This window comes from Primulina huaijiensis, chromosome 15 (genome assembly GCF_012295235.1).
Source record: "Primulina huaijiensis isolate GDHJ02 chromosome 15, ASM1229523v2, whole genome shotgun sequence".
NCBI lineage: Eukaryota > Viridiplantae > Streptophyta > Magnoliopsida > Lamiales > Gesneriaceae > Primulina > Primulina huaijiensis.
Genome location: NC_133320.1, coordinates 5,976,456 through 5,990,927, shown reverse-complemented (window position 1 = coordinate 5,990,927; position 14,472 = coordinate 5,976,456). Strand labels below are relative to the sequence as shown.

The following is a 14,472-nucleotide window of genomic DNA, read 5'->3' as shown; positions in this document are numbered from 1 at the left end:
ATATTTAATGAGATCTTGTCTTTCTAATTAATGAGATAAATATGCTAGGATTTTATTCTTGATAATGAGATATTATTGTGATTTGGTAGCAATATTTAAAAGAGTTTATTTCCAATTAAACTCTTACTTTCCTTGTTGAATAGGTTTCCTTGTGGAGATAAACTCTAGGAGAGATGAAGTCTATAAATAAGATAGACAAGGACATTGTTGCGTGTGCTTGGGAGTTTTCGTGGGAGAAGAGAAGAGAGGAAGAGAAGAGAGAGAGGGAAGAGTTATTTTTCATGGAGATTTTCATGAGGAGTTTTTAGTGAGAGGATTTTCGTGGAGATAGTTTTTCGTGGCGGAGAGATTTTCGTAGGACTTTTTTTGATCTACTGATCGTGTGTTTTTCACTCTTCACTTGAAAGTTTTCTTTGCTGCATATTATGTGCACTTTGCACGTTCTGAATCTCAGAGAAAAACACTGTCAACGTTGCTGCTGCCTTGAAGACTGCCGATAGCAAGTGTTGCCTTGAATGTTGCCAACATCTGCAGACAACATCTGTGAAGAAGTTGGCTGAAGATCATTTTCGTGGATTCCCTTTTGGCATCACGTTTTGCTTTTTTGTTTAAGTTTTATTCTGGTTATTTGTTTTTAGAAAGCTTTATTTTTTTTAAGTGTTGAGGAAATTGATTTTTGTTAAAATCACTAGTGATAGGTTTTTGTGTAAACGAGTTGGTTTTCTAGTGATTAATTTTTGCCATAAGGCACCGCACAAGTATAAAGCATATTTAATCTTGTCCATTTATTTATTTAAAGTGAGTTTGTGTTATAAAAGTTAATTTTCCGCTGCATGTAAATGTTGTCCGAGATGTTGTAACATCTGGCACACCATTTAATTATGAGAAAACACAAATACATGATTTTACATCCTATTCTGATATTATTATGATTTTTGGTATCTGTCGAACACCACAAATTCTTGCAAGTGGTATCAGAGCCTACTCTTGATATACTAAGTGCTGATTCTGTTTTTTTGTTTTGTTTGACAGAAATATTTAAATGGCCACCTCCTTAACTGCATTATTGGCAGGAAATCACAAGCTGCAAGTGAATCCTTTAGGTGTTGCCTTAGGTGCTGCCACACCTGGCCGCAACATCTGCGAAAAATCAATCTGTTTAAAATCTACAGCTTCTGGAAATTCGAATGTAGACGATGAATTGGAACATGATGATGATGAGATCACTCTTGAAAGCGTACAAAAACTTTATGAAGAGCTTTTTGAAGATTGGACCAAAAGAAACAAGCTGAACTCTACTCTTATGAAGGAGAACATCGATCTAAAAGCTGTGGTTGCCAAACTTGAAGTAATTCTGAGCAAAAAAGATTTAGAACTATGCAAGACCAAGGATGAACTTCAAAAGGCTACTGAAACTTTATCCAAGTTTAATTCGAGCACATCCAAACTTGATTCCATATTTTTGATGGGAAGAGATGACAAGAAAGGCTTAGGTTTCAAAGACAGTGTGTTCGAAATTGGTGAATCCTCGAATTCAACCGTCTTTGTGAAAGGAAAAGCTGATACATCTACACAGCCTCAACCCACGCCCTCAATCAAAAGTGATTCTCCAAAAAGACAACATGCTGCATCTGTTCCTAAGAAAAGAAAACGCAGGTATGTATGTCATTACTGTTTTAAGCCTGAACATATCAGGCCCTACTGTTTTAAACTCAGGGATGACTGCATGAATCGAAAGTCGAGTCGGATGTTGCCCCGAATGTTGTCCAACATTTCCCGCAACACCTCCCACCATCGACCTACAGTAAGACAAATCTGGGTCCCAAATGTAAAAACTCACTGTAATGTTGTCTATACTTCATTGAAAACTAACACTTCAGGTCGTTGGCATTTTGATAGTGGAAGCTCACGCCACATGACAGGTTCAAGAGAACATCTCATCGATTATGTTGAACAAAATTGTGGTAGAGTGACCTATGGAGGGGGAGCTAAAGGAAAAATTGTTGAAAATGGTACAAGGTCTTCGGGCAATTGCTACCAAATAAGAGAAGAGCATTCATGCAAACATGCACAAATTAGTGAACTCGACCTTTGGCATCAAAAACTCGGTCATGCAAATTTCAAAACCTTGAAAATTTTGAGTAAGTACGATGCAGTACGAGGTATGCCTAATCTTTCTTTTGGTATACCATATGTTTGTGGCGATTGCCAAAAGGGTAAGCAAACTCGCGTGTCACACCCAGTGTTGCCAACATTTGGGACAACATGCTGTCTGGAATTGCTACACATGGATCTTATAGGTCCTATGGAAGTGGAAAGCTTTGGATGTAAAAAATATTCTTTTGTATGTGTCGATGACTTTTCACGGTTTTCTTGGATAATCTTTATTAGGGAAAAGTCAGACACCTTCGGTGTGTTTAAAAAATTGGTCACAAGAATTACAAACTTCCATAATTTAAAGGTGAGAAGGATGAGAACTGATCATGGTAAGGAATTTGAAAACTCTTCATTCTCATCTTTTTGTGACAGGAAAGGAATTTCACATGAATTTTCAGCACCAAAAACCCCACAGCAAAATGGCATTGCCGAACGCAAGAACAGGACATTGCAAGAAATGGCAAGGGTGATGCTAGCTTCGAAGGGTATTTCAAAGCGTTTTTGGGCAGATGCCATAAATACGGCTTGTTATATTTCAAACAGGATGTATTTAAGAAGTGGTTCAACCATGACTTCTTATGAAATAATCATGGGAAAGAAGCCTAATCTTAAGTATTTTCATATTTTTGGTTGTGTTTGTTATACTATGAATGACAGGGATCAACTTGCAAAGTTTGATTCAAAGAGTGATAAATGATTGTTCTTGGGATATGCCACTAATAGTCGAGCTTACCGCATGTTTAATTTACGAACTAGGACTATTATGGAATCCATTAATGTTGTTTTTTATGACTGTGCAGATCTCAAGAAGAAAACAGCTGAAGATGATGTGGAATACCTACTGGAAATCCCAATCATACTGGAAAATGCAGATGTTGCCCCAGATGTTGCAACATCTAGCACAACACCTGACACTGAAGTCGGTGTCTGAGAAAGAGACACATAGTGATGATAATGCAGTAGATGATGGACAGAATATTCCAAGTAAAATTAAGAAAGATCATCCATCATCTCAAATAATTGGAAGTGTGCATGGAGAAGTCCAAACTCGAAAGAAAGAGAGAGTGGATTACCGCAAGTTGGCTGGACTTATATGCATGAGCTCTACATACTCACAGGTAAGATTTTCATGTTTTATATCCAATTTTGAACCTAAAAATGTTGATGAAGCTTTAAAAGATGAATTTTGGATTAATGCAATGCATGATGAGCTTGAGCAATTTGTTCGAAATGATGTGTGGAACTTGGTTCCACCTCCTGACCATGGTAACATAATTGGTACAAAATGGATTTTTAAGAATAAAACTGATGAGTCGGGAAACATCATTCGAAACAAAGCAAGGTTGGTTGCTCAAGGGTACACACAGGTTGAGGGGTTGATTTTGATGAGACCTTTGCTCCTGTAGCCCGTATTGAGTCAGTCCGACTTTTGCTAGCTATTGCATGCTACATGAAAATCAAACTTTTTCAAATAGATGTTAAAAGTGCATTTTTAAATGGAATTTTGAGTGAGGAAGTGTATGTTAGACAACCTAAGGGTTTTGAGGATCCACACCATTTGGATCATGTTTATAAATTGAAGAAGGCACTTTATGGTTTGAAGCAAGCACCACGTGCATGGTATGGAAGATTGACAGAATATCTACTTGAAATTGGCTTCAAACGAGGTGACGTAGACAAAACTCTGTTTATTCAAAAGTCCAAATGTGAGATTCTTATTTGTCAAGTCTATGTTGATGATATAATCTTTGGTTCTTCATCACAAAAGCATGCTAATGATTTTGTTGAGTGTATGTCATCTACTTTTGAAATGAGCATGGTTGATGAGTTGAGTTATTTTCTTGGCTTGCAAATTAAACAAATGCATGATGGCATCTTTTTGTGTCAAAGTAAGTATGCTAAAAATTTGATTAAGAAATTTGCAAATGAGAACACAAAACACATGAGAACTTCTATCGGCTCGAGTGAAAAATTGTGCAAAAATGATGTTGCCGAAAATGTTGACAACACCTTATATCGTAGCATCATAGGTAGCCTCCTCTATTTGACAACAAGTCGCCCTGACATCATGTTGCTAATCCTAAAATTTCTCATTTAAAAGCTGTGAAACGCATTTTACGTTACATAGCAAGAACAATTGATTTAGGATTGTGGTATACACACGAAACCAACTCAAATTTAGTAGGGTTTTCAGATACTGATTGGGCTGGGGATTTAGATGATAGAAAAAGTACTTCTGGGGGATGCTTTTATCTTGGAAATAATTTGATCTCGTGGCATAGTAAGAAACAAAATTGTGTTTCACTTTCAACTACAGAATCTGAATATGTGGCAGTTGGAAGTTATTGTACTCAACTTTTATGGATGAACCAAATGGTAAAAGACTATGGGCTTAAGAGTGAAACCTTAGTTGTGTACTGTGATAATTCGAGTGCAATTGATATTTCAAAAAATCCAGTACAACACTCTCGAACTAAACACATTGACATTCGACATCACTTTATTAGAGATCTAGTAGAGAAATGATTGATTCGAATGGAATTTGTTGATACCAATAACCAACTGGCTGACATATTCACCAAAGCATTAGACTTCGAGAGGTTCTCCAACCTTAGGAAATCTCTTAGCATGTGTTCTGTCTAATCATTCTTGGATGTTGTCTCAAATGTTACAACATCTCGGGCAACATCTATCATGCACCCGCATATTTAGGACTTAGACATACTGCATTGCATTCATATTGTGATATGTTGTGTTGAAACTGTGTAGGATAATTTGCTGATGCACTTACAATTCCTAGTTACCTCTTAAAACTTCACACCTTTACATGCGAATTTGGTCACAAAAGAATTGAAGCATAGTCACTTGACCTTAACCAATGTGACAAGTAATCCAAGAAGAATTTGAAAAATTGTGATTAAAATTTTGATTTGTTATTAGAAGGAAAGATGGAAAAAGCTGCCTAATTAGCCCAATGAAGGCTGGACTTTTAGTGCGGGAGCTACCCCTTCTAAATGTTAACATAAAAATAGAAGAAAAAGGAAAAAGCTACCTAGAAGAGTCCATTGAAGACTGTTCTTCTAGTGTGGGAGCTGCCACTTCTATGTTCAGAAAGTTTACAAGTTAGTGTGAAGAAAAACTGAAAATTGTTTCTAGAATTGTAGGTGTTTTCAGAAGATGTTGCCAACATTTGCGAAAACACTTCATCTGTAAACATATTTCATACTCGTTTGCATGTTTCTATTTTTGTTTCATTCTGTTATTAGGCATAATTAGGACATGCATTTACACTTCATTTTGAATATTGTTGAGCCAAAAAGGGATTGAGTATTTCAACAAAGAAAATTCGGTTAAATTCCAGATTTGACTAGAAATCCAATATTTGTGATTTTGAATGTTTCAGTGGTGTTAAATCGATGTGGGTTTCAATTCTGGAAATTATTTTGAAATGATTTTGGACGCAATTTTCTGAGTAATTTTTGGTAAGTGATTACGGGCCAAAGCTGATCTTGTCTACTACGAGAACTTAGTTTCTGACTATCGTCTGGATATGGTAGATGTCCATTCTGGACAAAAAGGGGGAGAAGATGCGACTCAAACTCAAACCCGAGCTGATGCTTGTGAATCTTGTTTTGAACTTTGTTTTGCTTGCTTTATCGTTTAAATGTTCTGTTCTGTTAGATTCCCTGATGTAATTCTTTTCGATGAACTGTTAATGATTTTTTGCAGGTGTTGTCTCAAGTGTTGCCAACACAACGAACAACACCCGTACTAACTTGATTTTATTCAGGGGGAGAAAAATTCTCATATTAAGGGGGAGTTAATTGGAGTTTAACGAAGAAATTGAGTTTGATCTCATTTTGTCCAGAAAAGCAAAAAAGGGGAGATTGAAGGGAAATATATTCTCCTAATAATTTAATTATTTCCCTAATTGTTTTTTCTTGTTGATTTGATTGCATATAATATTTTCTTTTTCTAGATAATGAGATAATTATGCAAATAATATCATGATATGATTTTGAATAATTAAATATGTTTTGGCTTTCTAGATAATATGATATTTAATGAGATCTTGTCTTTCTAATTAATGAGATAAATATGCTAGGATTTTATTCTTGATAATGAGATATTATTGTGATTTGGTATCAATATTTAAAAGAGTTTATTTCTAATTAAACTCTTACTTTCCTTGTTGAATATGTTTCCTTGTGGAGATAAACTCTAGGAGAGATGAAGTCTATAAATAAGAGAGACAAGGACATTGTTGCGTGTGCTTGGGAGTTTTCGTGGGAGAAGAGAAGAGAGGAAGAGAAGAGAGAGAGAAAAGTTATTTTTCATAGAGATTTTCGTGAGGAGTTTTTAGTGAGAGGATTTTCGTGGAGATAGTTTTTCGTGGCGGTGAGATTTTCGTAGGACTTTTTTCGATCTACTGATCGTGTGTTTTTCACTCTTCACTTGAAAGTTTTCGTTGCTGCATATTATGTGCACTTTGTACGTTCTGAATCTCAGAGAAAAACACTGTCAACGTTGCTGCTGCCTTGAAGACTGCCGATAGCAAGTGTTGCCTTGAATGTTGCCAACATCTGCAGACAACATCTGTGACGAAGTTGGCTGAAGATCATTTTCGTGGATTCCCTTTTGGCATCACGTTTTGCTTTCTTGTTTAAGTTTTATTCTGGTTATTTGTTTTTAGAAAGCTTTATTTTCTTTAAGTGTTGAGGAAATTGATTTTTGTTAAAATCACTAGTGATAGGTTTTTGTGTAAACGATTTGGTTTTCGAGCGATTAATTTTTGACATAAGGCACCGCACAAGTATAAAGCATATTTAATCTTGTCCATTTATTTATTTAAAGTGAGTTTGTGTTATAAAAGTTAATTTTCCGCTGCATGTAGATGTTGTCCGAGATGTTGTAACATCTGGCACAACATTTGATTCTGAGAAAATACAAATACACGATTTTACATCCTATTCTGATATTATTATGATTTTTGGTATCTGTCGAACACCACAAATCCTTACAATTCTCTATGATCCAAGGGAATAAGCTTGACCATGCAAAAAAAGCCAAGAGCATAAAATACACAAACTATTCGAAGACACTCAAAAACACCAAAAAATTTCAACACCAATAACAAACCTAAAAATATATACACCGGTGAACATAGAAAAACCAAAACATGTATACATTGCGAGAGAAAAATTTGTATTTCACTAACAAAACAATTAGTATTCATGGCTCCCCTAAAATATAGTAAAAGATACTTACATATTTTTGTGTAGCCCAATCATTATTATACTCTCCTCCTTTGTAAAACAATTGCTCAAAGGTGTCAAACACGCTCGGAAGCTCTCCCGTCACAAGATCGGCCTTAAAAAATAAAACAGTTATTATCATATAAAATGTAAAAATAAATAATATTTTATAATAAAGCTTACAACAGCGTGATAATACTGAACCAAAGTCTTTGATCCATAAGCGCCTTCAAGTGGTCTACAAAACTGATTATTTGTATTCTTCTCGGATTTTTCCTACAAAAATAAAGAAATATATTAGTGAAAGTAATACTAAAATACTTATCAAATAATCTAATTATTATTGATCATTTGTTCCTTCTTTCCAAAATAATCACAAAGAAAATCTCAATCATCTTCGCTTACTCCTTTGTATGGCTTTCTCTTTGGTGCATCTTTATTTTGCAACCCATCGAGTTGCTTCCAGCGCCTCCTCACCTTACATCTTTGTTCTCAAATTGCTCTCATGGCGAGCGGTTCGACCTCCACCATCACCACACTCATATTTGGATATATAAATTTGTTCTTCCAAAAAAAGCACAAATATAATAATTAATACATAGATTCTTATTATTATATCATTAAAATAACATAATGTAAATTTCAAAACTTACATCAAGACGATCAAAGATGAGTTGTTTTTCAACCAAAATGACATCCTCCCAAGCCGTAATACGAGTAATATGAGGAGAGTTTGTATCTCGAACTATTTGAGTTATCAAGTTATTAAATCATTTCCAGTTTCTCCAACAGTACTACCCCATGTATACTCTTCAAACTCATCCTCCAATTTATCATTTTTTTCGCTTTCTCAATGCTTTCTCGAGAACTTTACTACAAGATTGTCGTCTCCATGTTATATGTCTGCCTCTTCCATCCCCTCCTGAACCACCCTCTCTAGTACCAGAACCACTAGCATTCAAACTAGACATCATGTAAAAAAATATTAGAAAATCAATAATACGAATAAATGAATGACATCAGAAATCATTGAATAAATGGACAATAACATAAAGAATAGATAAACCAACAGTAATATGAAAAAATATATTTCTTACTTCTTCTGAAGTAATGTCATTATTTTCATTTTCAATACCATCATCCTCATCAATTTCAACAGTACCATCATCTTATTCATCATATTCTTCTAATGTGTCGCCTTCAAAATCATCATCATCAACTACTCTTAAAATAAGTGCTTTAGGAGTTAAAGAAACGCTTTTGTATTTAACACGCTTTCCTACTTTGTTTGTGTATAAATAGAGGGTAGCTTAGGTAGAATGAACGTGGCCTCTTCTTGATTCAAGATACACATCCGAGATTCATGAGTGATTTTGGTTTTCCTTAAGTGCAAATGGAGAGTGATTTTGGCTGCATGAATCTCTTCCAAGATTGGTGCACTTCCATATTGCACATGGTGATAAATGGTCAATAATGAAGGGACAATGATTATTCAAATTTTCAAGATTATGATTGTATGGAACAAAAAAAATGTTGTACCAACATGAGCTGAAATTTCCTATGACATATATATATTTTTCGTTGCAAGATTTCGGGTCTTCACAATCACTATCAGATAAAACTCCATGCTATGTCGGGGGATGTTCATATTGCTCACCATGGTAGTCTCACACTTTGTATGATTTTTGTATCCCATATTTTATTAGGTGTATATCTACTAAGCGCAATGGCTGATACAAATTATTTAAACAAGTATTACATGGGCATCTTATTTTCTCCTCTTCATTGACGTACTCGATAGCTCGTGTTACAAGCATCTGAACACCATTTTTATATTCGAGAGAGATTCAATTGTTATTTTCTCAAGAACGTAACTGGAGTTGCATCATTTTTAACAAGAAGATCTGAAAGTGTAGTATTTTAATTAGGTAGCCAATAAATATGTTATAGTATATTAGGTAGCCAATAATGTCATATTTAATTGTGCAATAATTAAACATTGTGAGATGTGATACATATTTGACTAGTTTTAATTTCATAATCACAAAAGAACCAAATATGGACAGATGTAAAAACTTCTGATAATGGTTACGGAAGAATTTCAAGAATACACACACAAAGCAATAGTAAATATATTCTCTCTTAAAATATTGCTATATTTTCCTACTAGCAAAATCAAAACACTCGACAGAAACCCAATAATTCATTCAGCCGGAAACTTCAACAGAAGTTCGTATCCAAGCATGGATTTGTTTCAATTTATTTATACATTGAAGGTTGTTGTCTTCAAGAAGACGCCAAAAGTTCAAAGTATATAATTAGACAAGAACAATACTGCTGGTAGTTGCATCTACTCAACCAAAATGTTTAAAAGTTGACCATCAAAGACTGGGTAACTAGATTTAAGCAGCTTTTTTCACCTCAGTAGACTTGATATAGATGAACTCCGGCCCTGCCTCTTCCGATTAACAGCAGCTCTCTGAAAATCTTTCGTAAAGCCACTTCCCGATAGGAAAAAAAAAAAAAGGAAGGTTTGGCTATGATTGGGGATTCTATGAGGCGGGGAAAAATCGGGGGAGCATGGTGGGAGAATTAATACTTAAAATAAATAATATAAACATAATAAAAAAAATTATAATTGTGTATATAATTATACATATATATAACTATATAATGAAAAAAGAAATTTTTATGTTATAAAATGATAAATTTTAGCTAACAAAAACTAAATATAAATCAAAAAAATAATGAAATAAAAGTTTTTAAAATACGTGGAAAAAAATTTCGTTATAACTTTAACAAATTTAAATGTTTAAAAGTAATTGTCACAAAATGTTTAATATAAAAACTCTCATTAGATGATCTAACAAGTCAATTTTGTAAAACATATATCTTTTTCGATCTGACACATGAAAAAATATTATTTTTATATCCAAAAATATTATTTTTCATTGTAGATCATGTGAGTTGAGTCGACTCGTCCCACAGATATAGATCTCTAAGATAGTCTCACAGGAGATACGAGTGTTCATCGGTTGGTTCGGTTCAATTCGTCCAATTTGATTTCAGTTTTAGATTTTAGAAATGGAAAACTTCGGTTCGATTTGGTCTATACTAAAACGGTTTGATTATTAAGACATGATTTATTCCGTTTGGACAATTATTTAAATTAGTAATTAAAGAATAATTTAAAATTTTAGATATTATCTTTTTAGTTAATTTTTTTTATGAAAACCTTTAAATATAAGATTGAATGAATTAAATAAATATTAATCAACTAAAAATTTTCAAACTTATACTTAATTCACTGAATATTATTTTATAAAATATATATGTTCTATATAAAAATTTAAAAAAATTATTAATCTAAATAGATTTTGAGTATTTTCGGTCTGTTCGGTTTTGACACATAATCTGAAACCTAATCATATAAATTTCATCTTTAACATTTGTATCCAAAATATTAAAAAAAATCGGTTTTTGGTTCGGTTAGCTATTTTTCGGATTGAATTTCTTGTTTTTTTTATTTTAACAAAAGTTTAAACACCTCTAACATGAGACCTACTCAAAGTTAATGGAAGAATGAAATATATTATGTTTAGATGTAAATATTAGACATGTAATCGAATGGAGCTGAATATAATGAAAAATTAAATGCTCAAATTCGGATTGAAATACATATAATCGTGCTCGACCTCGATTCAAAGTTCGAAAAATTGAAAAAGTTTTGCTCGCAAGTTTGGTTCGATTAAGAGCTCGGGTTTGAGTTTCGACTAAAAAGATTCAATTTTGCTCGCAAACTATTCAAATCATTAAATGGCCGATATTTATTTATTTAATATATATTTATATTATATAAATTAGAATATCAACCTCGTGATCGACTTGCAAACTATATATATCGACAAAAATAATTTGGTCTTGAGTTAAACTCGAATTTGAATTAAATATTTTTCGAGCTGGTTCAAAAAGCTAGTGAATATGCTAAGCTAATTTACATTTTTCTTGAAACCGGTTTAAAAAATAAAAAGTTATTCGGCACGCACAAAGGCCAATGATTTGCGTTGCGAAAGGACACTCTACGTGTTAGCAACGTTGAGTGTGCTCTGCGTCGCGAAATGTACCAATGAAATAATTTTTTCCATCAAAAATTTTCGGCGACGTTTGCTACGTGTCATGGAATGATATACCAGTTTGTGACGCTCTAGGGTTATCTTTCTGCGACGCGTTAACTGAATCATGTTGCCAAAGGGCTCAGAACATAGGAGGGAAAATTCCCCGCTACGGTTAGCAAAGTTGAGTTTGCTCTACGTCGCCAAATGCTTACATTTCGTGGCACATTAATTTTGTTCAGTCATCAAATAACCCAAAATAAAGGTTGGAAAATGGACACACACAATTCGCTATTTTAGCGATGCTGAGCACATTATGCATCGCCAAATGTTACCATAAGGTGACGTTGACCACGCGGTGCGTCACGATATGTCAGATTTCTTGTAGAGAGCTTGCATTGGTTGTGTTTGTTGAGAAAAATTGAAGCTTTCAAAGGAAGCATTAGGTGGAGACAAGTTCTTATTGAGCATAGAGAGGCAGCCCAAAATGTATATTTTATGATTAAGTGGTTCCTACATTTAATCGGTTTCGATCACCACAAAGAATGGTTTAACTCTTTTACTTACTTTGAGATTACTTGTTTTGTATTGGATGTATGGATATTTTTTGACGCCTAATTTTGATATCTCCAAATTATCGGATATGAGTATTTAGTGGGTAAAATCAACTATTTGTAAATTGAATTAAGTTTTTTTTTTTACTAATTCAGGTATTACATGTTTACTTCACAAATTACACCATAAAAAATATTAATTTAAAAGTATAATTTTTTACATCATCAAATAATCAAATTTGAGTCTTTAAAAGTAAAATCAAGTATTTCTGGACTTGAATTATGTATTATTTGTACTAATTTAGGTATCACATTTTACATCACGAATGTCATCATCAAATGTCACTCAATATTACCTTCAAACTATATATTTTGACATAAAAAGTAATTGAATTTTAGTATTTAGGGAGTAAAATCAAGTATTTATAAACTCGAATTAGATATTTTTTATATCAATTTAGGTATCACATTTTAACTTCACAAATGATACATCAAAAGTCACGCAATTTTAATTGAAACTATATATTTTTTATATCCCAAAATAATCAAAATTGAGTTTTAAAAAAGTAAAATCAAGTATATGTGGGATTAGGTACTATTTGTATCAATTTATGTAAACCATTTTTAATTCTTAAATCATATTATCAAATGTCACTCAATATTAACTTCAAACTATATATTTTTACATTCTCAAATAATCGAATTTGAATATTTAAAAGAGTAAAATCAATTATTTGTGGAATCGAATTATGTATTATTTGTATTAATTTAGGTATCAAAATTTTACTTCACGAATGTCATCATCAGTGCCACTCAATATTAATTTCAAACTATATTTTGACATCCCCAAATAATTAGATATGAGTATTTAGGGAGTAAAATCATGTATTTGTATACTTTAATAGATATTCTTTCTACCAATTTAAGTATCACATTTTAACTTCACAAATGACATCATCAAATGTCACTTAATATTACTTGAAACTCAAGTATTTTCTTATATATTTGAAGTATTCAAATAGTTAAATCAAATATTTAGAACCCCAAAATATGTACTTTATCGGTCAAAATAAGTACTTTTTCTAATTTCATGATGAGTGAGAAACTGTTTTTTTTTCCAAAAATTAGATGACATGAATAAGTCATCTTAACGTATTTTCAATTAAAAGACCAACAATTACTGAATTTATGGTGATCGCTCGAAGATCCAATATTTTCTTACACATTTGGAGTATTCAAAAAGCCAAATCATGCATCTAGAACTCCAAAATAGGTACTTTATAAGTCAAAATAAATGTTTAATCTTATTTCATGATGAATGATGAACAGATTTTTTTTAAAAATAAAATGACATGAATAAGTCATCCTAATGCATTTTTTCATGAAAAGACCAACAATGACTGGATTTTTGGTGATTAATCGAAAATATATTATTTTCTTATATATTTGGAATATTTAAAGAGCGAAATCAAGTATCTGAAACCCCATAATATGTACTTTGTATATCAAAATAAGTATTTACTCTTATTTCATGATAATTGAGAAACAATATTTTTTTAAAAAATTATATTTTAGATGGAGAAGACACGTGTAATTTTTCTTGATAAAATAATATATTTATTTAAATAATTAAATGACAAAAATGTAAATTTAAATTGGTAGGGAGTTAAAACTAAAATTATAATATTGTCAGGTATTAATTCTTAAAAAATTATGTTTAAGTATTGAATTTTAATTTAAATATTGATCTATGTTGAAAAATAATATTTAAAATGTGTGTATTGAATATTTGAATGTTGAATATTTGAATGTTGAAAATTAGGTAAAATTAGGTGTTGAATATTGAAATTTGTGTGTGATGATGAAGGTAATGATGTAATTTAATTTTGGATTATTTGTAAAAAATTTCTATAAATAGATCTCTCATTTGTGAAGAAAATCACAATTGAGTTGAGAGAAAAATATTATAAAGTGTGTAGTGTGATAATTTTGAGAGTTTGAGATTTTTACTTTTTACCGTAAATTTTTACTTTTTCACAACACGTTATTAGCACGAAGCTCTAAAAGTCCTCCATATTTTTCCAAGCTCCAAAACAGAAGAAAAAGGTAACAAAAGTAATAATATTTATTTTATTGTTTATTTATTTATTGTTTATATATTTACTATATAATATAATGTTATTATAAATAATAAAAATAAATTTTTCAAAAAACTTGTTATAAATCCTGGGAGGATGTTAAGACGACATCCCACACTCCCGGTAAGGGATACGACAAGTATAAAAGTCTATAAGGTTTTTAAACAAAATATCTTATGACACCTCATTATAATATTGTGATATGATATACATAATTATTTAAAACATTACTAATATTATATACACCATATTATTA

At 32.1% G+C, this 14,472-nt stretch overlaps 1 long non-coding RNA gene across 2 annotated transcripts; it reads right to left on the bottom strand.

The window, feature by feature from the left end:
- Positions 1 to 7,214: 7,214 nt before the first annotated feature.
- LOC140960081 (uncharacterized) lies at positions 7,215 to 9,982 on the bottom strand. 2 transcript variants are annotated; one of them, XR_012172102.1, is made up of 4 exons: positions 9,833 to 9,982; positions 8,066 to 8,375; positions 7,596 to 7,976; positions 7,215 to 7,527 (listed from the first exon to the last, which is right to left on the bottom strand). It is a non-coding gene; the product is annotated as an uncharacterized lncRNA (long non-coding RNA). The 2 variants fall into 2 exon arrangements; XR_012172101.1 differs by lacking the exon at positions 8,066 to 8,375 and having other exon boundaries at positions 7,224 to 7,527.
- Between the last annotated feature and the right edge of the window lie 4,490 nt (positions 9,983 to 14,472).